The sequence below is a fragment of the Phoxinus phoxinus genome, assembly GCF_949152265.1.
Source record: "Phoxinus phoxinus genome assembly, chromosome: 10".
In the NCBI taxonomy this organism is placed as follows: domain Eukaryota; kingdom Metazoa; phylum Chordata; class Actinopteri; order Cypriniformes; family Leuciscidae; genus Phoxinus; species Phoxinus phoxinus.
Genome location: NC_136885.1, coordinates 1,698,538 through 1,706,037, shown reverse-complemented (window position 1 = coordinate 1,706,037; position 7,500 = coordinate 1,698,538). Strand labels below are relative to the sequence as shown.

Genomic DNA, 7,500 nt, shown 5'->3' with positions numbered 1-7,500 from the left:
CTGCAGCCCTGCCTCACTCCACGTCTCTGCTGGTAGAACACACACACACACACACACTCCAGACTGCAGCCCTGCCTCACTCCACGTCTCTGCTGGAAGAACACACACACACACACACTCCAGACTGCAGCTCTGCCTCACTCCACGTCTCTGCTGGAAGAACACACACACACACACACACACACACACACAAACTCACTCCACGTCTGCCTCACTCCACGTCTGTGCTGGAAGAACACACACACACACACACACTCCGGACTGCAGCCCTGCCTCACTCCATGTCTCTGCTGGAAGAACACACACACACACACACACACACACGCTGTCTCTCGCTATGTTTCCAAGGGCTGTGCTTTACATCACTCTGGCGAAGACTTTCTCCGCTTGTTTATTGAGATGTTGTGGTCGTAGATATGATGAGGCTGTGTGTCTCTGTGATGGGCAGCAGTGTGGACAGAGTTACTCTCGCCTCTGGGAACCGTTGTGTGTCTCTGTGATGGGCAGCAGTGTGGACAGAGTTACTCTCGCCTCTGGTAACCGCTGTGTGTCTCTGTGATGGGCAGCAGTGTGGACAGAGTTGCTCTCGCCTCTGGGAACCGTTGTGTGTCTCTGTGATGGGCAGCAGTGTGGACAGAGTTACTCTCGCCTCTGGGAACCGCTGTGTGTCTCTGTGATGGGCAGCAGTGTGGACAGAGTTACTCTCGCCTCTGGGAACCGTTGTGTGTCTCTGTGATGGGCAGCAGTGTGGACAGAGTTACTCTCGCCTCTGGGAACCGCTGTGTGTCTCTGTGATGGGCAGCAGTGTGGACAGAGTTACTCTCGCCTCTGGGAACCGCTGTGTGTCTCTGTGATGGGCAGCAGTGTGGACAGAGTTACTCTCGCCTCTGGGAACCGCTGTGTGTCTCTGTGATGGGCAGCAGTGTGGACAGAGTTACTCTCGCCTCTGGGAACCGCTGTGTGTCTCGGATCGCCCCTCTCTCACCACAGGAGCCGCACGGCCCCTCACGGCCCTTAGATCATGTGTCCTGTGTGGATTATGATGAGCTTGTAGTTTTCATGTTGACTCTCAGACAGGATCTGAAAAGCACTTCTTGTGTTTGGGCTCCAGATTTTCTCCACTCTCATGTTTGCTAGCAGAAGTTTCTCACTGACATAGAGATGCTCATCTCGGTTCATTTTCCCGACCGACAACCGCCGCTCGTTATCCGATTATTAACCGTTAACTGATAAGATTATAATATTGAATTGGCATTAAATAAAAATAAAATTAACGAGTGTCTGTGACCCGTTAAAAATTATCACGGGTTTATTGTAACGAGCAAACAGCAGCAGAACAGATCAACACCAGAACCTGATCCACATGATCCGCTCCTGCAGCGTTTCTGGCAGTGACAACAGAGAACACTGAAGGAAATAATATATATATATAAAAACTAAAATAAGCCTAAAATAAAACAAACACACACACACACACTTTTTCTCTCTCTCTCTCTCTCTCTCTCTCTCTTACACACACACACACACGTTATCACACTCTCTCACACACACACAAACACACACACTTTATCACTCTCTCTCTCTCTCTCTCTCTCTCTCTCTCTCTCTCTTACACACACACACGTTATCACACTCTCTCTCACACACACACACACACACACTTTATCACACACTCTCTCTCTCTCTTACACACACACACACACACACGTTATCACACTCTCTCACACACACACACACACACACACACTTTATCACACTCTCTCTCTCTCTCTTACACACACACACACACACACACGTTATCACACTCTCTCACACACACACACACACACTTTATCACTCTCTCTCTCTCTCTCTCTCGTGCGCATGTGCGTGTTTGGCTTGGTGGGGAGTGTGAGAGGAGTTTGATTGATCTTTTGTTTTTTCCTTTTTCAATTCTTTATGGATTTTTTTTCTCACCTTAGTCAGGAATTAATTGTGAACTGGTAAGAACGTGTTCTTTTTGTAGTTGCTCGCATCCATTTGCGGATGATAAACATGGCCTCGCCTTCCAATGAAGGTACGCCGGTTTTCTCCATTGGAAATGGATGCAAATGTTTTCCAGATCAAATTTGTACGGTGGAAGATGTACTTATGGCTATGGGAAATGTTGTTGGGCATGATAAGATTATTTCAGCGTCTAGAATGAACAAGGCCGTTGTTGTGTTTTTGGAAGATGAGAAGTTTGTGAATGTGCTTGTAGAGAGTGGATTTGAAATGTCAGACACTTTTGTGCAGGTGACACCTTTGCGTTCGCCTGCGACGCGTGTCATAATCTCGAACGCACCCCCGTTCATAAAAAATGAAGCGATCTTAAAAGAACTAAGTCGCTTTGGAAAATTCGCGAGTGCAATAAAAACTGTTCCGCTCGGCTGTAAGAACAACGCGCTGAAGCACGTAACGTCTTTTCGGAGACAGGTCTTTGTTTTTACAAGCACCGTCGAAGTTTTTGGAAGTATCTTTCCGCATACAACACGGCGAAGGCTCTTATATGATCTTCGCAACAACGGAAAGCATGCGATGTTTTGATTGTGGGGACTTAGGTCACAAGAAGTTGTTTTGTCCTCACAGAAAACAAAATGAGGAGAAAAGTGCAGAGACTGAAAATGAAATGATAAATCAGTCGGAGCGCGGAAAAACTAGTGATAAAATCAAAAAAAGACCCACGTTGGTAAAGGAAACGTCTGCACAACCGAAAAATAAAAAACAAAAAGTACAAAATGAAAAACAATTTGAAGAGACTCAGGATAAAAACCCTAATAACACTGGATGTACTCATTCCCTTGAGAACGCACAGTTTTCAGTAGGACAGGCTGAGACAGACAAGGAGTCAATGTCAAGACCAGAGGTGAGTGACTCTTCTTTCCCGAAAGTGTTTGGTGATTCAGAAGGAGCTGATCAGAGTAGTATTAGTGGCAATGATATGGAAATTGAAAAGGCAAGTGGAAGTGGTTTACAGTTCGTTGAGAATGTTGATGACGTGTGTAGATGAATCAAGATGTGATAGTGACAGTGGTTCAGAAGTTTCTGAGTTTGAGTTGAGTCAATCATCTGGGGATTTGTATACTGCAGAAGAAGTGAATGACTTTCTGGATCAAACAAAAGGACAGAAAGTAGATGTTCTGAAGTTTTTTCCTGATCCCGTCAAATTCTTGAGGTCAGTTATGAGTGTTCAGAAAAGTGTAGGATGTGATGTCATATCAAAACAAAAAAGATTTCGTCTGAAAAAAATGGCTACAGTAGTTCGTAAAAGTTTAAAAGGAAAGAAAAAGAATAAATAGGTTCACATGGTTATGGGTGCTGCTCTTATATTTTCCCTTCTCTGTCTTTTTTCTTTCTTGTTTCTTTTCCCCTCCTTTAACATGCAAATCTTAAGATTTAGCTCTTTAAACGTTAATGGTGCGAGGAATAGAGAAAAACGAGGATTACTAACTGAGTTTCTTAAGCTTAAGGAATCGCATGTAACTTTTTTACAAGAAACTCATAGCGATGAGAGTAATGAGACAGATTGGGGATTGTGTTGGGAGGGCAGTTACTCTTTAAGTCATGGTACAAATTTAAGTGCTGGGGTAGCCATACTCTTTTCACCTTACCTCAATGTTGATATATTGTCAAAAGTAGAATTAGAAAAAGGGCGCCTTCTTGTTGTAAAAACAAAAATTGATGAATATAATTTCATATTTGTTAATATTTATGCTCCAAACAGAGGTGCAGATAGAATAACTCTATTTAAAAAACTGAGTGAATATTTGAAAAATGTGAATGCTGACGATTTTCTGATATTAGGAGGTGACTGGAATTGTACAGTTGATTTTACTTTGGACAGGAATAATGCTGAACCAGATTTTGAATCGCCTGCTTTGTTAAAAAATATCCTTTTTCAAAATTATTTGTTGGATGTGTGGAGAGAGAGGAATGTAAAAGTTAAACAATATACTTGGATAAAAATGTCACAAGAGAGAATTAGTGCTGCTAGATTAGACAGATTCTATGTTTGTAAAAAAACTAATAACAGGATTGTGGCTGCGAGCATTGTACCATGTGGTTTTTCAGACCATCATTTTGTTACTTGTAATTTGATTTTGTCACAGACACAGTGCAAGAGTCCTTACTGGAAATTGAATGTACGTTTATTACAGGAGAAAGACTTTAGTGAAAGTTTTAAATACTTTTGGGGGTCTTGGGTCTCTCAGAAAGGGGATTATGAAAACCTGATTCAGTGGTGGGAATTGGGAAAAACACAAACTAGAATCTTTTGTCAACAGTTTTCTTCTTTCTCTACAACACAGATTAAGAAAAAAGTTAATGAATTAGAAAAAGAAATAATACAGATTACATCTAATATGGTGCTGCAACCAGATACTGTGATGGCTGAGAATTTATGTGAGAGAAAGAATACGCTTAACTCTCTATTACAAGTGCAAGCGAAGGGGGCACTTATAAGGTCACGTTTTTTGTCAGTCCATGATATGGATGCACCAACTACATACTTTTTTAATCTTGAAAAAGTCTCAAAAAAGCAGAGTGTAATGCATTCTCTGACATTCCCTGATGGGTCTAAAACGTCTGACCCTAAAAAGATGAGGAAAATTGCTGTGGACTTTTACTCAGAACTTTTTAGAGCTGAAAAATGTGATTCACAGAGTACATCGGACTTGTTTGATCAACTTCCTACTCTTAATGGAAAACAACGTGAACGTTTGGACAGTATTTTTTCTTTTCAAGAATTGACTGAAGCTGTACAACAGATGAAACCTGGTCGTGCACCAGGTATTGATGGTCTGCCGGGGGAATTCTACAAAGTCATGTGGGGAACTATAGGTCAAGACTTTTATGAGGTTGTACAGAAATGTTATGAGGAACAAAAACTTCCTAAGAGCTGTCAGAGGGCTGTGCTTGTTCTTATTCCAAAAAAAGGAGACATAAGTCTCATGAAGAACTGGAGACCCGTTTCCATTCTCACGACTGACTATAAAATTTTGGCAAAAGTTTTGGTCAATAGATTGTAGTGTGTTTTGGGAGATATCATACATAAGGACCAATCATACTGTATTCCAGATAGAACTATATATGATAACATTTTTCTAGTGAGAGATTTACTAGATTATTGTAAACTAAACGGTGTCAATTTAGGTCTTCTATCATTAGATCAAGAGAAGGCATTCGATCGTGTAGATCATGAGTATTTATTTAATACACTAAAAGCTTTTGGTTGTGGTGATGGTTTTCTTTCCTGGATTAAGACTTTGTATACAAATGCTTCATGTTTAGTAAAAATTGGAGGAGGTTTAAGTCCACCAATACAAATGCAAAGGGGAATCAGACAGGGATGTCCTTTGTCTGGTCAGTTGTATGCAATGGCAGTTGAACCTTTGTTGTGTCTTTTTAGGAAAAATGTGTCTGGTATATGTATAAGTAACAGTATTCATAATGAAATTAAGTTGACAGCATATGCAGATGATATCACTGTATTTGTTAGGAACCAAACAGATGTAAACACGATTAACCTGTTAGCCTTCACCAGAGCGAGGACGCTCTGAAGCGTTTTTTTTTTAATATAGTTCAAAGTTACTATCAGATTTAATGTTATTACCTTGACAAACTATACATCATTAAAAAGATATAAGTCTCACCTTTCAGTATTTGACCACTATTGTATTCTGAGAAACGTATAGTGACAGTTATGTCTTAATTTGTGTCAGGATTTATGTAATGAAAAAATGAGTCGATACCTTTAATATGAATTATGAGCATCAGACACGTCCATTCTGGAAAAAACTCTCCTGCTGTTGTCATGAGAACGCGTGACAAAACAACGTCCCTCGGGGCTTTTGGCTAAAAAATGTGCAGATTTGGAGAAATATTGATAGATTCTCATAGGTTTACATCAGATTTCTATAGACAGGAATAATATTTATTGAATTTATATCAAAATGCGTCCATGTAAGCATAATGCGCGCTGGATACACTGATGTACTGTGTTTTCAATTCATACAGCAGACTGAGGGCGCCAGAGATACACAGAATAATCCATATATGGATGCACAGTGCACATGAAGAAGAGCCCTACCATGTGACCTTCCAGGACGCCACTAACATAAACAAAGCTAGCTTTCAGAGATCGTTGTAACATGCAGATAAAGATGTTTTGAAGACAATAAATATGATTGCAATGATATTTGATTTACCTGTGTTCTTCGAGCCATGTCAGGTATTTTTATAATAGTAGATTATATTTATAATGTAATTCTAATCGATAGACTTTAGCATAGTCCAGAATACTATCAAATAATACATTTTCTGTCTGATTTTTTTATCTGAAGCCACATAAGATCGCTGAAGGTTATTTAAAACACTCGACTTGCAATATAAAGTAAGTTTGGAGCACAAACATGGTTTTAATCTCATAAATTGTCGTGTATTGATGGTGTGCTAAGCTAACATGCTAACGTTAGCTAGCTCAGGTGCACCTGCCATCTAGCTGTTATTTTTATGATTTTTTCTAAATAGGAATGCTTACTGAAATGTTTCTTTGTTCAAGAAAGGCATTTGATACAGTTTCAATGTGAAGTGATAATTATGAAAGAAATTAGGGGGTGAAACAGCGTGAATAGCCAGTCCTTAGCCATTATAATGCAAACAAAAGAAATGCATATTACCAGGGCCATAACCAGGGCCATAACCAGGCTGGAGATGTGTGAATGAGAGCAGGAGAGACTGACACTGAATGGGGCTCGTTTGCACCACAAAACAATAGAGACAATAGACTGAATAGATGCTAATAGATGACAATAAACACAAGTTTGCATTTTAGAGTCAATTCAAAATAAAGTCATATGACATGATCTTGAAAAATCAAAAAAAATGATCTTTAACAAAATACAGAGTTTTAGACGTATCACCTTCAAATTTTAAATATAACATGGTCAGACATGTGTCTTTAGCTGGAGTGCATTTCTAGAGTGCTGACGGGCCAACTTCAATTTAATTTTCATGAAGATGTTTCATAAAAATAAATTTCTAATAACTTACACAACTTTGAAGCTATTCATAATTTTTTTTTTCATTATGACAATAATTAATTCTACATTTCCAATAAAGTGCCAGGTGTCAGCTTTCAAATGAGACCATACTTGTGTTTTTAGGACAAAGGGTTAATAAACACTATCTATTTTAGTGTGGGTATGCCATTTCTGGGGATTTTTCAAAAGTGGCGCTTCAGGCTAACAGGTTAAGAAGTGTATTTGTTTATATGAAAAAGCATCATCTGCAAAGTTAAATTGGAGTAAAACGGAAGCTTTGTGGTGTATTGAACATTCAACAGAGGTCTTACCAGTTATTCCTGAGAATGTAAAATGGGGAAAAATAGGATTTAAATTTTTAGGGATTTATTTAGGGAGTGAAGAGTTTCAGAAAAAGAATTGGGAGAATGTAAAGGATAAAGTATGTGCTAAGTTGTCTAAA

General features: G+C 39.4%; 1 protein-coding gene across 4 annotated transcripts in view; it reads left to right on the top strand.

Annotated features, from left to right (window-relative positions):
- Positions 1–7,500, top strand: part of LOC307005392 (NLR family CARD domain-containing protein 3-like) — a 232,388-nt gene that overhangs the window by 208,688 nt on the left and 16,200 nt on the right. The window lies entirely within an intron of this gene.